We start from the raw sequence: 19,820 nt of genomic DNA, 5'->3' as shown, positions 1-19,820 counted from the left end.
TCGGGGGGAGACTCGGGCAGCGGCGGCCCCTGGGATCGTGGGGAGACTCGGGCAGCGCGGCCCCGGGGATCGGGGGGAGACTCGGGCAGCGCGGCCCCGGGGATCGGGGGAGACTCGGGCAGCGCGGCCCCGGGGATCGGGGGGAGACTCGGGCGGCGCGGCCCCGGGGATCGGGGGGAGACTCGGGCGGGCGCGGCCCCTGGGATCGGGGGGAGACTCGGGCGGCGCGGCCCCTGGGATCGGGGGGAGACTCGGGCGGCGCGGCCCCGGGGATCGGGGGGAGACTCGGGCGGCGCGGCCCCGGGGATCGGGGGGAGACTCGGGCGGCGCGGCCCCTGGGATCGGGGGGAGACTCGGGCGGCGCGGCCCCTGGGATCGGGGGAGACTCGGGCGGCGCGGCCCCTGGGATCGGGGGGAGACTCGGGCGGCGCGGCCCCGGGGATCGGGGGAGACTCGGGCGGCGCGGACACGGGGATCGGGGGAGACTCGGGCGGCGCGGCCCCGGGGATCGGGGGGAGACTCGGGCAGCGCGGCCCCGGGGATCGGGGGGAGACTCGGGCAGCGCGGCCCCGGGGATCGGGGGGAGACTCGGGCAGCGCGGCCCCCTGGGATCGGGGGGAGACTCGGACAGCGCGGCCCCGGGGATCGGGGGGAGACTCGGGCAGCGCGGCCCCTGGGATCGTGGGGAGACTCGGGCAGCGCGGCCCCGGGGATCGGGGGTAGACTCGGGCAGCGCGGCTCCGGGGATCGGGGGGAGACTCGGGCAGCGGGGCCCCGGGGTTCGGGGGGAGACTCGGGCGGCGCGGCCCCGGGGATCGGGGGGAGACTCGGGCAGCGCGGCCCCGGGGATCGGGGGGAGACTCGGGCAGCGCTGGCCCCGGGGATCGGGGGGAGACTCGGGCGGCGCGGCCCCGGGGATCGGGGGGAGACTCGGGCAGCGCGGCCCCCCCGGGGATCGGGGGGAGACTCGGGCGGCGCGGCCCCGGGGATCGGGGGTTTTCCGCTGGACGGAGAGCAGAGAGACCCCTGGCCCTTGACTCCTCAGACAGGGGAAACATCCTCCCTCACTCCTGCCTGTTGACCCCTGAAAGAATTTTGTCTTTCCATGAGATCTCCTCTCATTCTTCGAAATTGGAAACAGAGAACATAGAGCAGTACAGCACAGGAACAGACCCGTCATACAATGTTCACTTTCATTTGTGAGTGTGAAGTGGGACAGTGTGATGGTTTGAGACAGTAAAGGAGGTGATAATGGGAACCAGTAGGGGAGAGATGAATGGCAGATAGAACCAGGAGGGGGAGAGGTGGAAAGCCCGTGGGTGAACTGTGTGTGTAGACGTAATGAGAAGCTAGAGGGGGCAAAGATGGGAGATGAGGATGACTTTGTCCCCTTTCCCACAACCCCATCCCCCGCAGCCCCTCCCTCATTTGGACAGGGGATGAATTTGCAGGAACCCTTAAGCAACACAGGTCTTGATGAAGTGTTTCAGTCTGAACCGTGGACTGTTTACTCTTTTCCATAGAAACTTCCCGGCCTGCTGTTCCCCCAACAATTTGTGTGTGTTACTTTAATTTTCAAATAGGTTACAGAAAGAAAAAAAAACCCTTCCCCCTCCCCCCAACATCCCGATAGAAAAAAGAAGAAAAAATAAATAAAGAAAGAAAGAATGCCTGGATATCGGAAGATCCCCACATGCTCCATGGAGTTCATAATAGCTTTAATATGTATATTTATTTCTTTCCCCAGATAACCAGTAATTTTATCTTCAGAGCACCTATATATTTAATCCTATTTTTTGTAAATAAGGGCGCCAAATTTTCAGAAATATTTCATATTTATCTCTTAATTTATAAGTATTTTTTTCAAGTGGAATGCAGCTAAAAATTTCATTCTTAAATATGAATCCGATTTCCAAGTAACTGCAATAGCCTTTTTGGCTACTGCAAATGCAATTTTATGAATTCTTTCTGATGTTTATTCAATTTGGATTTGGATTTTATCCCTTCAATATCGCCTAGTAAAAACAATATTGCATTGTGTGGAAGTTGTATTCCAATAATTTGTTCCAGTAAAACTCTTAAATTTGTCCAAAAAGGTTGAATTTTAGAACAAGACCAAGCAGAGTGTAAAAAATTACCAATTTCTTGATTACATCGAAAACATTGATCAGATAAATTTGAGTTTAATCTATTTATTTTTTGTGGTGTAATATATATTTGATGTAAAAAGTTATATTGTCGAACATTTATTGCATTTGTCATACTGGCAAGACATAATCTTGACCAACTTGTTTCATCAATTTTAATATTCAAATCAGTTTCCCATTTTTGTCTTAACTTATGAATTCCTTTTTTAATTGCCAGTTTTTGAATCAAATTATACATACCAGAAATATGTTTTTAAATTTTTCCTTTATGAAATAAAGTTACTATTTCATTAGGTTTCAACAATAACATTGTTTGACCCAGTTTACCTCTTAAATAAGTCCTTAATTGGAAATAACAGAAAAGAGTGTTATTTGATATTTTATATTTATTCTTTAATTGGTCAAATGACATTAATATACCTCCTTCAAAACAGTCTCCTATATATCTAATCCCTTTGTGAAACCAGTTATATGAAAGTTGATTATCCATTGTAAAAGGGATAAGTTTATTTTGAATTCAAGGTCTCTTTGCTAATAAAGATTTCTTTATCTCATCATCAACATTTATCTTATTCCATAAATCAATTAAATGTTTTAGTATAGGAGTTTCTTTCTTTTCCCGTATCCATTTAGATTCCCATTTATATATAAAATCTTCTGGTATATTTTCCTATTTTGTCTAATTCTATTCTAATCCATGCTGGTTTATCTTCATCAAGAAAAGATGCAATAAATCTAAGTTGATTTGCTTTGTAATAATTCTTAAAATTTGGTCATTGTAATCCTCCTAGGTCAAATTTCCATGTCAATTTTTCCAACGATATTCTTGACATCTTACCTTTCCAAAGGAATTTCCTCACACATTTATTTAACTCTTGAAAAAATTTCTGTGATAATTGTATTGGTAATGTTTGGAATAAATATTGTAATCTAGGGAATATATTCATTTTTACAGCATTGGCTCTACCTACTAATGTTATTGGTAACATCATCCATTTATCAAGATCCTCTTGAATTTTTTTCAATAATGGCAAATAATTTAATTTATATAAATTCTTTATATCATTATCAACTCTTATACCTAAATACTTTATACCATTTATTGGCCATCTAAATAGAGTTATTAATCGACATTGACTATAATCTCCTTTCGTAAGTGGTAGAATTCCACTTTTATCCCAATTTATTTTGTACCCTGATATTTTCCCATATTCTTCAAATCCAGAAGATAATTTACGCAACGAATGTAATTGGTTAGTTAGATAAATCAGAACATCATCAGCAAATAAGCTAATCTTATATTCCTCCAGATTAACTCTGAAACCCGCAATATCTGAGTCAGTTCTAATTAATTCAGCTAATGGTTCTATCGCCAACACAAGTAAAGCAGGTGATAATGGACAACCTTGACTAGTTGACCTTGTTAACTGAAATTATGTTGAAATTTGGCATTTGTCACCACTTTAGCTTTGGGGTTAGTATTTAAGGTTTTAATCCATTTTATAAAAGATACTCCTAATCCATATTTTTCCAATACCTTAGATAAAAAATCCCATTCCAATCTATCAAATGCTTTTTCTGCATCCAAAGAAACTGCTACACTCATTTCTTCCCTCTTTTGTGCCAAATGAATTATGCTAAGTAACCGAGTTACATTATCTGCCGATTGTCTATTTTTAATAAATCTTGTTTGGTCCATGTGTATTAATTTTGGTAAGTATTTAGATAATCTGTTAGATAAAATCTTTGCTATTATTTTATAATCCGTGTTCAACAAAGAAATAGGTCCTATATGATGTTGGTGTTAAAAGATCTCTGTCTTTTTTTGGCACTACAATTAAAATAGCTGTCAAAAAAGATTCTGGAAGTTTATGCGATCTTTCCGCTTGGTGTATTAGCTCCATAAAAGGAATTAATAAATCTTTAAACTTTTTGTAAAATTCAGCGCGGAAAACCATCTTCTCCTGGAGATTTATTACTCTGAAGTGATCCTAGAGCTTCTTCGACCTCTTTTAATGTAACAGGCGCATCTAATCCCTTCTGTTCTTCCAAATTCAATTTTGGGAGAGTTATTTGTGTTAAAAACCTTTCTATCTCAACAATATCATTTTGTGATTCTGATTGATACAATTCAGAATAAAAAATTTTAAAAGTTTATAAAGGTTTATAAATAATTTTAATTACACTTGTTCTAATTGCATTTATTGTTTCGGAAGCCTGGTCTGTTTTTAACTGCCAAGCAAGAATCTTGTGTGATCTTTCACCTAGTTCATAATATCTCTGTTTAGTTCTCATAATTGCTTTTTTCTGTTCGGTATGTCTGAAGTGTATTATATTGTAGTTTCTTATTAACAAGTTGTCTTTGTTTTTCTTCTGTCATATATCTTTGAGATTCTTTTTCTAATTTTGTTATCTCTTTTTCCAATTGATCTATTCTACCATATATTCCTTCTTAATTTTAGAAGTATAACTGGCCTCTCAAATATGCCTTCATCACTTCCCATAATATAAAATTATCATCAACTGAATGTGAGTTTGTATCTAAAAAAACTTGAATCTGTTTTTTCATAAAATCACAAAAATCTTGACGTTTTAATAATATTGAATTAAATCTCTATCTGTAAATCGATTCCTCCTTATCCATCATTATCATTGTCATTATCAAGAGGGAATGATCTGACAATATTCTTGCTTTATATTCCATATTTTTCACTCTGTCTTGAATATTCGCTGATAGTAAGAAAAAATCTATCCTTGAATAAGTTTTATGTCTATTTGAATAAAATGAATAATCTCTTTCTCTTGGGTTAATTCTTCTCCATTTATCAATCAAATTTAAATCTTTCATCAATGATAAGGTTAATTTTGCTACTTTTGGTTTTGTAACAACCTTTGTTGACCTAACTAAAACTGGGTCCAGACAAAAATTAAATTCTCCACCTATTAATATTTTATCGTGTGCGTCAGCCAAATTCAAAAAAGCCTCCTGTATAAATTTTACATCATTTTCATTTGGTGCATAAATATTCATAAGAGTCCACAGTTCTGAAAAGATCTTCCCGCAGAATCAATTAATACATTTTGTATTTTAATTGGTAAAGTTTTGTTGACCAAAATTGCAACTCCCCTCGCTTTTGAATTAAATGAAGCTGCTATAACATTTCCGACCCAATCTCTCTTTAATTTCTGATGTTCTATCTCTGTTAAATGTGTTTCTTGTATAAAAGCTATATCTATTTTCATTTTCTTAATGTATGTTAAAATTCTTTTTCTTTTCACCAGTCCATTAAGCCCATTAACATTAAAACTTTAAAAAATCAGTAAATTAGTCATTATTTTTAACGTGGTTACTCCAGTCTATAATAATACATAATATTTCAACTCTCATAGTACCTTGGGGAATTATTTTAATATTCTCCATGTTGCTATGTGTCTCCCCTCCGATCATCCAGGCAAAGAAAGAAAGATAAAAGAAAAATAAAACCACTGCTAATTTTGTGAATAAAAAAAACACAACATTACCCCCATCCGTTGTGCCGGTCATGGCAAACGCCATGATTACACACGTGAATCCCATAGCGATGGATCCAAAGTTCCCCCAGCTCCCCCGTAACATGAAAAAGTATATATAAGAAAAAATAATATCACTACTCTCGATTAATATTTCTCAAATTTTTACCTGTATCATATAATTAAAAGTATATTTAAATATTCTTCTGTCCTTAATGTCCATCAACTCACTTCAGTGTCCCTGTCTTCATCTTTAATCTGTTTCATTTTTAAATCTTCACTGTGACTAGCGTATATTTGGGAGTTCTTGTGCAAACTCCTCTGCGTCCCGATGATCAGTAAAAAATCTTCTTTTTTCCGTCATCCAAAAAAATTATCAGTGTTGCTGGGTGGCGCAATATAAATTTCTAACCCTTTTCCCATAAAACATTTTTCGCTGGCTTAAATTTCTTCTTTCTCTTCAAAAGGTCATAACTTATATCAGGATAGAAAAGAACTGCTTTCCCTTCTATCATCAATGGCTCATTTTTCTTTCTGGCATATTGGGCAGCTGCCTTCAGGATCTTTTCTTTATCTTGATATCTTAAGCATTTTATCAAGATTGGTCGTGGGTTTTGATCTTAAAGCTCTGTGGACCCTTTCGATTTTAATCAACTGGGTTCCCTCTTCCATTTCCAAATTTTCCGGGATCCATTTTTCAAAAAATTTATTGGATCCTCTCCCTCTATTCCTTCTTTAAGACCAACAATTTTAATTTTATTTCGTCCACTAAAATTTTCAAGCACGTCTGTTTTTTCCAACTGTCGTTTTCTTTCTGATGTCCAGGCAAGAGTATTATCTTCCATTTTCTTCACTCTCTCAATAGTGTCTCCCGTTATTTCTTCCAGGTTTTTTACTTTCTTGTCCATTTTCTCCTGTTTTTTCACCACTTTATCAAACATAGTCTTTGTATTTTTAATATCTTCTTGTATTATTTTTAATTTTTTAATTCATGCATTATTTGCACCAAAGAAGGAACTCTTATGTGTCCAGAATATCTTCCACCTCCAATCTCTTCCTGTTGTTCTTCTTTTACCTCCTCATCTTCATCTGTATGTTCCAGAGAATCCGAATCAACCGCGGGTTAATTGTCACTTCCGCTTCCAGTGGTAGCTGGGATTTGTAGTTCAAAGTGCTCATGTTTGCGCATGCCCTTTCCTGCGCGCACGCGTAGTTCCTGTTGTTCCTTCTTGGAGACTATTGATGCTGCGGGCGATTTCTGTTCTGTATCGCCGGATTGAGATGCACTTGAGTCCGAGGCTTCTTCATGGTGGCCGGCTCAACTTGTACTATCTTCAAAGTAATAGTTTTCTTCTTTGTCTGTTTAGGAGGCATCTCTAAGGAAAATCCTGAGTAGCTTAGACGTAGTTTTTAGGAAATATTTACTAACTTTTCTTCACTTAAACATTAATTTATTAGTTTTTTTTTACGGGAGAGCTGGATATCCGCGTCTCGATCCCACGTCATCACGTGACGTCCCCCCCCCCCCCCAAACAATTTGTGTGTGTTACTCTGCTTTAAATATACTCAATTATTTGGCCTCCACACCTGCCTGTGGCAGATTCACTATCCTGTGGATAAAGGAATTCCTCCTCATCTCTGTCCTAAATGGACATCCCTATAGTTGGAGACTGTGCTCTTGTTTGATTTTTAAAGCGAAGTTAATAAGTAAACTTCTTGATTAGTCAGAGTCTCAAAAGTTAAGGGGAGGAAGCAGGAGAATAGGGTTGAGAGGGATAATAAATCAGCCATTCTTCTAAACTCCGGTGAGTACAGGCCCAGAACCATCAAACACTCCTCATATATTAACTCTTTCATTCCCGGAATTATTCTTGTGAATCTTAAGGACCCCCTCCAATGCCAATACATGTTTTCCGATAGAAGGGACCCAAAACTGCTCACAATACTCCAAGTGTGGTCTGAGCAATGCCTTATTAAAACCTCAGAATTACATCCTTGCTCTTGTACTCTAATCCTCTCGAAATGAAAGCAAACATTGAGTTTGCCAATCTTACCACTGACACAAACTGCAAGTTAACCTTCAGGGAATCCTGCACAAGGACGCCCATGTCCCTTTGCACCTCCGATTTTTGAATTTCGCCCTGTTTACAGAATTGTCTCTGCCTTTATTCCTTTGACCAAAGTCGTACCTGCCTAAGTTTGTACCTGTCAAACTCTACCTGTGCTACAAGATCCTTATTACGTATACTGGTGCATTCAAATAAGACCATAAGACAAAGCAGCAGAAGCCGGCCATTCGGTCGTTTGAATCTGCTCCGCCATTTAATCATGAACTGATCCATTCTCCCATTTATTCCTACTCCCCCACCTTCTCACCATGACCTTTGATGCCCTGGCTACTCACATACCTAGCAATCTGTCTTAAATACACCCAATGACTTGGCTTGCACTGCCACAAGAAATTCACAGATTCACCACCCTCTGGCTAAAAAAAAATCTTCGCATCTCCCTTCTGAATGGGCGCCCTTCAATCTTTAAGTCATGCTCTCTCGTACTAGACTCCCCCACCATGGGAAACAACTTTGCCTTTTAACATTCGACATGTTTCTGTGAGGTTCCCCCTCATTCTTCTAAACTCCACGGAGTACAGTCCAAGAGCGGTCAAATGTTCCACATATGTTAACCCTCTCATTCCAGGAATCATTCCAGTGAATCTTCTCTGAACCCTCTCCAATGTCAGAACATCCTTTCTTAAATAACGAGCCCAAAACTGCACACAGTATTCCAAGTGAGGTCTTACCAGTTCCTTATAGAGCCTCAACATCACATCCCTGCTCCTATACTCTAGTCCTCTAGAAATGAATGCCAACATTGCATTCGCCTTCTTCACCACCAACTCAACCTGGAGGTTAACCTTAAGGGTATCCTGCACGAGCACTCCCAAGTCCCATTGCATCTCAGATCTTTGAATTCTCTCTCCATTTAAATAATAGGCTGCTCGTTTATTTCTTCTACCAACGTGCATGACCATACACTTTTCGACATTGTATTTCATTTGTCACTTCTTTGACCATTCTCCCAATCTATCCAAGTCTCTCTGCAGACTCTCTGTTTCCTCAGCACTACCGTCCCCTCCACCGATCTTTGTATCATCAGCAAACTTAGCCACAAAGCCATCTATTCCATAATCCAAATCGTTGATATACAATGTAAAAAGATGTGGCCCCAACACGGACCCCTGTGGAACACCACTGGTAACTGGCAGCCAACCAGAATGGAATCCCTGGCCAATCAGCCAACGCTCTATCCACATATGTAAATTTCCAGTAATTCCATGGGTTCTTATCTTGTTTAGCGGCCTCATGTCCGGCACCTTGTCAAAGGCCTTCCGAAAATCCAAATACACAACATCCACTGCATCTCCCTTGTCTAGACTACTTGTAATTACCTCAAAAACTTTCAATGGGTTTGTCAGGCAGGATTTTCCTTTAAGGAAACCATGCTGAGTTTGGCCTATCTTGTCACATGCCTCCAGATACTCGGTAACCTCATCCTTGACAATTGACTCCAACAACTTCCCAAACACCGATGTCAAGCTAACTGGTCTATAATTTACTTTTTGCTTCCTTGCCCCCTTCTTAAATACCAGAGTGGCATTTACAATCTTCCACTCCTCCGGAACCATGCCAGGGTCTATTGACTTTTGAAAGATCATTGCTAATGCCTCCGCAATATCCACAGCTACTTCCTTCAAAACACAAGGGTGCATTCCATCTGGTCCTGGAGATTTATCTACCCTTAGACTATTCAGCTTCCTGAGTACTTTCTCTGTCGTAATTGTTACTGCGCACACTTCTCTTCCCTGACACCCTTGAGTGTCCGGTATACTGCTGATATCTTCCTCAGTGAGGACTGATGCAAATACTCCTTCAGTTCCTCAGCCATCTTCTTATCTCCCATTACAATTTCTCCAGCATCATTTTCTATCGGTCCTATATCCACTCTCACCTGTTTTTTAACTCTTTATATACTTGAAAAAGCTTTTAGTATCTTCTTTGATGTTATTTGCTAGCTTCCTTTCATAGTTCATCTTTTCCCTCTTAATCGCCTTCTTAGTTTCCTTTTGTAAGCTTTTAAAAACTTCCCAATCCTCTGTTTTCCCACTAATTTTTGCTTCCTTGAATGCCCTCTCCTTTGCTTTTACTTTGGCTTTGACTTCTCTTGTCAGCCACGGTCGCATCCTTTTTCCATTCGAAAATTTCTTCTTTTTTGGAATATATCTGTCTTGCACCTTCCTCACTTCTCGCATAAACTCCAGCCACTGCTGCTCTGCTGTCCTCCCGCTAGTGTCCCTTTCCAGTCAAATTTGGCCAGTACCTCTCTCGTGCCACTGTAATTTCCTTTACTCCACTGCAATACCGACACATCGGATTTCGGCTTCTCTTTCTCAAATTTCACAGTGAACTCAATCATGTTACGATCACTGGCTCCTAACGGATCCTTCACCTCAATCTCTCTAATCACCTCTGGGTCATTACACAATATCCAATCCAGTACCTCTGATCCCCTACTGGGCTCAACAACAAGCTGTTCTGAAAAGCCATCTCGTAGACATTCCACAGATTCTCTCTGTTGAGATCCACTGTCGACCTGATTTTCCCAATCCACTCGCATGTTAAAATCCCCCCACAATTATCATAACACTGCCCTTCTGGCAAACCTTTTCTATTTCCTGTTGGAATTTGTAGTCCACCTCACTGCAGCTGTTAGGAGGCCTGTAGATAACTGCCATCAGGGTCCTTTTATCCCTGCGATTTCTTAGCTCAACCCAGAAAGATTCTTCCGATCCTATGTCACCTCTTTCTAATGATTTAATCTCATTTCTTACCAATAAAGCCACGCCGCCCCCTCTGCCTACCTGCCTATCCTTCCGATACACCGTGTATCCTTGGATGTTCAGCTCTCAGAGACATGCATCCTTTAGCCACGTCTCAGTGATGGCCACAAAATTATACCTGCCAATCTGTAGCTGCACGACAAGATCATCCACCTTATTCCTTATGCTGTGTGTATTTAAGAATAACACCTTAAGTCCAGTATTTGGTACTTTTTGTTTTGATTGCACTGCAACTCATCCCAGTGGCTGCAAATTTGCCCCATCACCTGCCTGTCCTTCCTGACATCTTTACTGCTCACTATCTTAGATTTGTTTCTGTTTCCCCCCTCCTCTACTCTATCATTCCGGTTTACTATCCCCCTGCCAAATTAGTTTAAACCCTCCCTAACAGCTCTATTAAACATTCCCGCTATGGTTCAGGTGTAACCCGTCCTGTTTGAACAGGTAATACTTCCCCCTGAAGAGATACCAATGATCCAAGAATCTGAAGCCATGCCCCCTGCACCAGTCTCTCAGCCACGCATTCATCTGCCTCATCCTACTATTCTTGCCCTCGCTAGCACGTGGCACAGGCAGTAATCCTGAGATTACTACCCAGGAGGTCCTGCTTCTCAGCTCCCTTCCTAACTCCCGGAAATCTCTCTTCAGGACCTCCTACCTTTCCTCTCTATGTCATTGGTACCAGCAAGTACCAAGACAGCTGGCTGCTCGCCCTCTCCCTTCAGGATATTCTGGACCCGATCCGAGACATCCCGTACCCTGGCACCTGGGAGGCAGCACACCATGCGGGTATCTCTACCAGGCTCACAGAATCTCCTGTCTGTTCCCCTGACTATGGAATCCCCTATGACTACCGCATTCCTCTTCTCCCTCCTTCCCTCCTGCACAACAGCGCCAGGCTCAGTGCCAGAGACACGGTCACCGTGGCCGTCCCCTGTCAGGTCATCCCCCTCTCTCTTTCAATCTTTTTATTAGTATTAAAAATATTATGAACAGAATACAATTAAAATATTAATAAGGGATTACAAACATACAAACTCCCATTACACATGAAGGAATACATAAGCAATGAATACAATATAAATAAGTTTTCCCAAAACATAAACCATATAGTATATATATGAACAAGGTAAATCTAGATATTTCATAATATATAATATAAAAAAAAGAGAAAAAAAATCTATATATGAAAAGTTAACTAATCTACTAATCTAATATCTAAGAAAAAAAGCAAAGAAAGAAAAAAAAACTAAAAAAGAACTAAAAGAAAAGAGAAAAAAAAGGGCTGTTTATAGTATCTCACAAGCATACATAAACATCAATGTCGTCAACTCCGATCCTCTCAACATACATACGATTAAAGCTGAAAAAAACAATAAGCTTGGCATAGGGCCATATTACATCATATGAAAATATTGAATAAATGGTCTCCATATCTTTTCAAATTTAATAGAAGTATCAAATACAGCACTTCTAAATTTTCTAAATTTAGACATAACATAGTTTGAGAAAGCCAATGAAATACCGTGGGAGGATTAATTTCCTTCCAATTCAACAATATAGATCTTCTAGCCATCAAAGTGAGAAAAGCAATCATTCGACAGGCGGAAGGAGATAAATGGAGTGAGTCCATCATCGGTAAACCAAAAATTGCGGTAATAGGATGGGGTTGTAAATCGATATTCAGTACCGCCGAGATAATATCAAAAATATCTTTCCAATATTTTTTCAAAAGTGGACATGACCAAAACATATGAGTTACCAAGACGCGATTTCTAATTGACATCTGTCACAAATAGGGTTTATATAAGAATAAAAATGAGCTAATTTATCCTTGGACATATGGGCCCTATGTACGACCTTAAATTGTATTAATGAATGTTTGGCACATATAGATGATGTATTAACTAATTGAAGAATTCTATCCCAATTCTCAATAGGAATAATAAGATTAAGCTCTCTTTCCCAATCATTTTTGGCCTTATCAAAGGGCGCTGAACGTATCTTCATAATTATATTATAAAGTTTTGATATAAGCCCTTTTTGAAAAGGGTTTAATTCAAACAAACTCTCCAAAATATCTGAAGACACAAAATTTGGGAACGTAGGAAGTACCGTACTTAAAAACTGCCTAACCTGTAAGTATCTGAAAAAATGAAATCTAGGCAAATTATATTTATTGGATAATTGCTCAAAAGACATAAAACAGTTGTCCAAAAATAAGTCAGAAAATCTTAATAATCCCTTAGTTTTCCAAGCCAAAAAAGCTTGATCTATAATTGAGGGGTGGAAAAAACAATTAGATACAATAGGACTATTTAACACGAATTGAGTCAACCCGAAAAATTTCCAAAATTGAAACCATATACGTAAGGTATATTTAACTATCGGGTTGTCAATTCGATTCGGCAATTTAGAAAGAGCAAAAGGGAGAGATGTCCCTAAAATAGAACCCAGAGCATAGCCAGATACCGATTTAGTTTCCAACCTCACCCAATGAGGGCAAAAAGGACCATCCCATTCTTTCAACCAACATATCAAATATCTAATATTAACTGCCCAATAATAAAATCTGAAATTGGGTAATGCCAACCCACCATCCTTCTTTGTCTTCTGTAAGTATATTTTACCTAACCTGGGATTTTTATTCTGCCATATATATGAGGAAATTTTTGAATCAACATTAGTAAAAAAGGATTTTGGAATAAAAATTGGTACCGCTTGAAAAATATATAAAAATTTAGGTAAAATAACCATCTTAATAGCATTAATCCTACCTATCAGAGATAAAAATAATGGTGACCACTTAGTAAACAAACCTTTAATCTGATCAATTAAGGGTAGAAAATTAAACCTAAATAATTCTTTATGGTTTTTTGTAATTTTAATCCCTAAGTAAGTAAAAGAGTCATTAACTAATTTAAAAGGTAAAATACCATAGCTTGGGACCTGTCTATTCAAAGGAAACAATTCACTCTTATTAAGATTTAACTTATACCCAGAAACCTCACTAAATTGAGCAACAATGATAAGACTGCTGGAATAGATTTCTCAGGGTTAGAGATGAATAATAATAAATCATCTGCGTACAAAGATACCTTATGAATATCTGTTCCACGATTAATACCCAAAATATCCTGTGATTCTCTGATGGCAATTGCCAAAGGTTCTAAAGCGATGTTAAATAGTAATGGACTAAGAGGACAACCTTGTCTAGTGCCCCGAAATAAACGAAAAAAAGGAGATCTTTGATTATTAGTAAACACCGAGGCTACTGGAGTTTGATAAATCAGTTTAATCCAAGAAATAAAGGTCGGACTGAAATTAAACTTCTCCAGCACATAAAATAAGTAAGGCCATTCAACACTATCAAATGCTTTCTCCGCATCTAATGAAATAACACATTCTGAAGTGTTATGTGAAGGAGTATAAACAATATTAAGTAATCTCCTAACATTGAAAAAAGAATAGTGATTTTTAATAAAACCGGTTTGATCTTCCGAAATAATTTGGCGTAATACCTTCTCCAGCCTGGAAGCCAGTAACTTGGAAAAAATCTTAGAATCCACATTCAATAGAGATATTGGTCTATAAGATGCACAATCAGTAGGGTCTTTATCTTTCTTCAGTATTAAGGAAATGGAAGCTCTATAAAAAGATTGTGGCAAATTCCCCAATCTAATTGCTTCTTCAAAAACCTTGCATAGCCAAGGAGAGAGAGTAGCAGAAAAACATTTAAAAAATTCTACTGTGTACCCATCTGGACCTGGTGCTTTCCCAGAATTCATTGAGGAAATAACCCCTTTAATTTTCGCATCCGTAAACGGAGTATCTAGTACTGAAAGATCATCAGATGATAGTTTTGGAAAATTCAATTTCCCGAGAAAATCACACATGGTATTATGATCCTGAGGGAATTCAGATTGATACAGGGAGGTATAAAAGTCTTGAAAAGACTTATTTATCTCATCATGGTTAACTGTCAAATCCCCATTCTGCTGACGAACCTTAGTGATTTGACGTTTAACTGAAACATTCTTCAGCTGACTAGCTAACAATTTTCCCGATTTATCACTATGTATATAGAAATCAGATCTGGTTTTCATTAATTGATTTTCAATCGGAGATGTAAGTAATAAACTATGTTCCATTTGAAGTTCAACCCTTTGTTTGTAAAGCTCCCTGCTGGGAGTTGTCGAACATTTCTTGTCAATCTCTTTAATTTTATCAACCAATAAAAGAGTTTCCTTCTTAAGGCGTTTTCTCAGACCAGCAGAATAAGAGATAATCTGTCCACGTATATACGCTTTAAAGGTGTCCCAAAGTATTCCGCAAGAGATATCATCCGTGGAATTAGTTGAAAATAAGAAATCGATCTGCTCCTTCATAAATTTAATAAAGTCCGGCTCTTGCAATAAGGTAGAGTCAAATCGCCATTGTCTAGCACTTAAAGCTGTATCCGTAAAATTAATAGAAAGTTTTAATGGAGCATGGTCGGAAATAGCTATAATATCATAATTACAACCAATTACCGATGGAATAAAAGAAGAGTCAATAAAAAAATAATCAATTCTCGAATAGGAGTGATAAACATGTGAGAAAAAAGAAAACTCTTTGTCATTAGGATGACGAAATCTCCAAATATCAAAAACTCCATTATCAGTCAACAAGTGGCCGACTTATTGGGTAAAGTCTGGATAGATATAGATTTGTCCATCAAAGGATTTAGACAACAATTAAAGTCACCACCCATTATTAACTTATATTCATTTAAATTAGGTAAATAAGTAAATAAGGACTTAAAAAAGTCAGGACAATCCACATTTGGAGCATAAACATTAACCATAGCAACCTTTTTATTACCGAGTAAACCCGTAATTAACAAAAATCTACCATTCGGATCCGAAAGGATATCATGTTGAACAAATGCAATAGAGGAGTCAATAAAAATTGAAACTCCCTTAACTTTGGCATTCGAATTCGAATGATACTGTTGACCCCGCCAAGACCTAAAACAACGATATTTGTCCTCCTTCCTCACATGAGTTTCTTGTACAAAAATGATATGAGCATTAAGTCTTTGGAATACTTTGAAAATCTTCTTTCGTTTAATCGGATGGTTTAAACCATTAGTATTCCAAGACACAAAGTTAATGGTTTGAGCCATGTTTCTAAAGTCATCCCTTTGGTATAGAAAGGGTTAACCATGTTATAAACTCATGCACCCGGAAGAGGAACAAAAATAAAGAGCGGACCCGGAAGTGACGACATCGTAGACATATTTGTAGTTCAAGAACAGACCAAGTAAAAAAACTAAAACAAATTGGTAAGAGAAAAATTAAAAAGGAAAACAGACCAACCCCCACCCCCTCACGAAAAAGAAAAAAAGCCAAAATATGGCTAGAAAAAGGAAAAAAATGAGACTAACTCTACCCCCATATCAGCGGCAGACCACTCTGTGTTTAAAGGATATATAAAAAAAAACACCCCAACTTTAAGAATTATGATCGCAATACTAAAAACTACGCTTCTTAATATGCTTAGTTGTAAAAAAAAAAAGAATATAATCACTAAAAGTTTATAAATCGGGTTATAACCCAAACAAATCAAGAAGTATTTAAACTATGATAAGCGATGCATTATAGGAAGAAGACGAAAAGAGAAACAATAACGCCATCTTAAACAAAACCAAGAATATTTTGCAAAAAACCACTATCTTAATAATAAAAAAAAAATTCCCTTCGAAAGGTTAGAAATATACCTTCAAGGGGTCAAAAATAATAGTCAAAAATATAGTATAGTAGTTAAAGTGTATAAGACAAAGCGATTAATATAACGAAAGCACACTTTAACTTAAATATGAAGTATAGGATAAACCTACACCAATAGCCAGAGACTAACCCTGGTTTAAGGAAACAAAAACCATCTTTCACGATCAGAATCACTCATTTATTGGAGAGTAGTGACTATATCAGTAGGGAAGTTCTCCTCCAAATACTTTTTCGCCTCGAAAGTGGAAAGAAATACTCTGCGCGGAGCGTTCGGGGGGGGGGGGGGAGATCCTGAGCTTCGCCGGGTATAAGAGCGCAGGTTTTAGATTTTTCTCATAACATTCAGACATCAGAGGTTTAAAGAGAAGCCTTTTCTTCATAATTTCTGGACTAAAATCTTCCACCAAGCGAAAATAGTAATCATGAAATTTAATCATCCCAGCCCTTCGAGCTTCACGAATGAGTTGTTCTTTGTCGTGAACATAGTGAAATCTGACGATTACCACCGGGGGTTTATCTGACACACTCGGTGAACGACTCCAAATTCTATGTGCTCGGTCAAGTACCGGGGGGTTCTCTAGAAAAACCGACGGAAACGCATCTTTTAAAAATTGAGCAAAGTATTTCGAAGGATCGCCTTTTTCTATGCCGTCTGGGAGACCAAGTATGCGTAGGTTCTGTCTTCTGGACCGATTCTCCAAATCGACACTCTTGGCTTTAAGTGTCTCCACCAGTTTAATGGTCGAAATTAAATCCTGTTGCAATTTTTCAATTGTCAAATCTCGTTTCCGAGCTTCTTCTTGCAAAGACGCGATAAGCACTTGCTGCTGGTTAATTACTGAATCCGTCTTAACCATATAATCTTGAAAAGCCTTTATATCTTGTTGAAAAGCCTGATGTTGTTCATCAAATTTTCTATCCAAAACCTCCATAAGCAGTGAATAAGTTAACTCAGTGCGTTGCGGTTGAGCTTGCTTCTTTCCATTGCCGTTCGGGTTATGCCCCGGTTCTTGTCCTTTGGATCTAAGAGCCATTTCTGTTTGCATATCTTCAAAAATTCACAATAAAATCTTAACGATAAGTCCGAGAAAGTAGCAAAAATCTTTTGGTGTAGGTAACAATAAGTTGAATAAGGGTGATCAAAGGTTAGAAAAAGTAAAGGTTATGGAGCGGATCTGAAACAGTACTCACTCCATGAGCGTCTCCCGCTGACCTCCCAGGTCATCCCCCTCAACAGCATCCGAAACGATATACTTGTTGCTGAGGGGGGCAGCCACAGGGGTGCTCTCCACTATCCGGGAATTTCCCTTCCCTCTCCTGACAGTCACCCAGTTTTCTGACCCCTGTAGCCTAGGGATGACTACCTCCCTGTAGCTCCTGTCTATCACCTCTTCATTTTCTCTAATAAGCAGTAGGTCATCAAGCTGCAGCTCCAGATCCCTAACACGGTCTCCGAGGAGCTGCATCTCGGTTCACCTGGTGCAGATGTGGCTATCAGGGAGGCTGGGGGTCTCCCAGGATTCCCACATCTAACACCCTGAACAAAGCACTAACCCTGCAGACATGCTACCTAATTCTACAGGAATGAAACAAAGAAAGATAGGTCTACTCACCCACTTACTTCGCCAAACACACAAACTTTTTAAACCGTCAGCTAATGTGCCCTGCTGTTCCCCCGTCCGTCCAGGCCGATTTGCAAGGGGAGAAAAAGAGTCGGTGCCTCGCTCTCGCCTCTTCCCGTTACCGCCTAAGCCCGTTGAGCCAAAGCCCTACACTCTGCTGCCACCCACTCCGCTGCCCGCTGTATAGGGTGGTCATCTTTTTAAACTCTCGGCACTGTCCTGCGCAGTCTCGCCGTTCTTGTCTGCGAAGTTTTTTACAGAACTGCCTTCCTTCAGAATTTAGCTCCCATGCCGCCCTTCTTGTCCCAATCTAAAAAACACCTTCAGTCCTGTATTCATCAGCCTATTCCACACTGTCCACATGAAATTCAGCAAGGCCTTTGATGTCGATGATAGACCACACTTGGAGCATTGTCTGCATTTCCGGTTCCCGAATATGGGGAGGATGTCATTACACTGGACAGAAGGCTTCAGGAGGATGTTACCAGGACTGGGGGCTTGGGTTAAAAGCAGAGAGTGGATAAGCTTGGGCTATTTAGCTGTAGTGTAGGATGTTCAGGAATGACCCCTTATCGAGGTAAATAATTCATAAGGAGCTTAAATAACGTTTCTTTTTCCAAGAAATGGGAGTACAGAACCAGAGGCCTCAGATTGAAAGTGAGACGGGAAATTTTTCTGAGTGGTCTATCGGGTAACATTCTCATAGAGAGGGAGGTTGGTAAATATAATTTGCCCTCAGACGCTGTAGAAACAGGTAAAAATAAAATATTTTAAAATAAATTTGGGCAGGTACACAGATGGGAAATGGTTAGAGAGATGGGGGGGGGGGGGGAGCAAACACACACAAATGGGCCATGCTCAAGAAGACATCTTAGTCTTGCAGATTGATGAAGTGGGCCGTGAGTTCAACATCCATCAAACCCTCCCAGATCATCCTCCTGAGGAATCTCACCCCAGAGTCTGTCTGTGAAGTGTTGATGTGACGTCACGTCAGAAGGCAGCTCAGTGCCACAGAACAGACAGACTGGGTAAGAACGGCAGATTTCAATCCTAAATGGGAATTTGTGCCTGTTTCTGTGGACATGTGTCACATTCTGATAGTATATCCGTGTGTGTGTGTGTGTGTGTGTGTGTGTGTGTGTGTGTGTGTGTGTGTGTGTGTGTGTGTGTGTGTGTGTGTGTGTGTGTGTGTGTGTGTGTGTGTGTGTGTTGATTGTGGTAAATATCCGTGTGGTGTGTATACACATTGAAGGACAGTGTGCACATTGAAGAATTTGTATGTTACAGTGTGTCGTCACATGTCTGGTGTATGTTGACAATGTGTCACACGTGATTGAGTTGTTTAAATGAATAAATGACTGTCTCTGAAGAGACTGGTTTCCAGGTTACTGAGGGAAATAACAACGTACATTGCTGAGGCTCTGACTACAATCTGCCAATCCTTCTTGTGTATGTGTGTGAGGGAGCTTTGCCAGGCCGGTTATGCTGTGTGTGCTTCTCCCGAGATGAAATCTTGACCCATGTCAATGCTTGTTGGTGTGTCCGAGCTCATTCTCACAATGCTTCAATGTAGTGGTCTGATCACCATAAGACATAGGAGCAGAGTTAGGCCATTTGCCTATCGAGTCTGCTCTGCCATTCAATCATGGCTGATCCTTATATTCCTTCCTCAGCCCCACTCCCTGGTCTTCTCCCCGTAACCTTTGATACTGTGTCCAATCTAGAACCTATCAAGCTCTGCCTTAAATACACAGAACAAGTTCCACAAATTCACCAGCCGCTGGCACAAATTTCTCTGCATCTGTTTTAAATAGAACCCCCTCTATCTTGAGGCTGTGCCCTCTTGTCCTAAACTCCACCACCATGGGAAACA

The sequence above is a fragment of the Hemitrygon akajei genome, unplaced genomic scaffold (assembly GCF_048418815.1).
Source record: "Hemitrygon akajei unplaced genomic scaffold, sHemAka1.3 Scf000044, whole genome shotgun sequence".
In the NCBI taxonomy this organism is placed as follows: domain Eukaryota; kingdom Metazoa; phylum Chordata; class Chondrichthyes; order Myliobatiformes; family Dasyatidae; genus Hemitrygon; species Hemitrygon akajei.
This window is presented reverse-complemented; position numbering follows the sequence as displayed.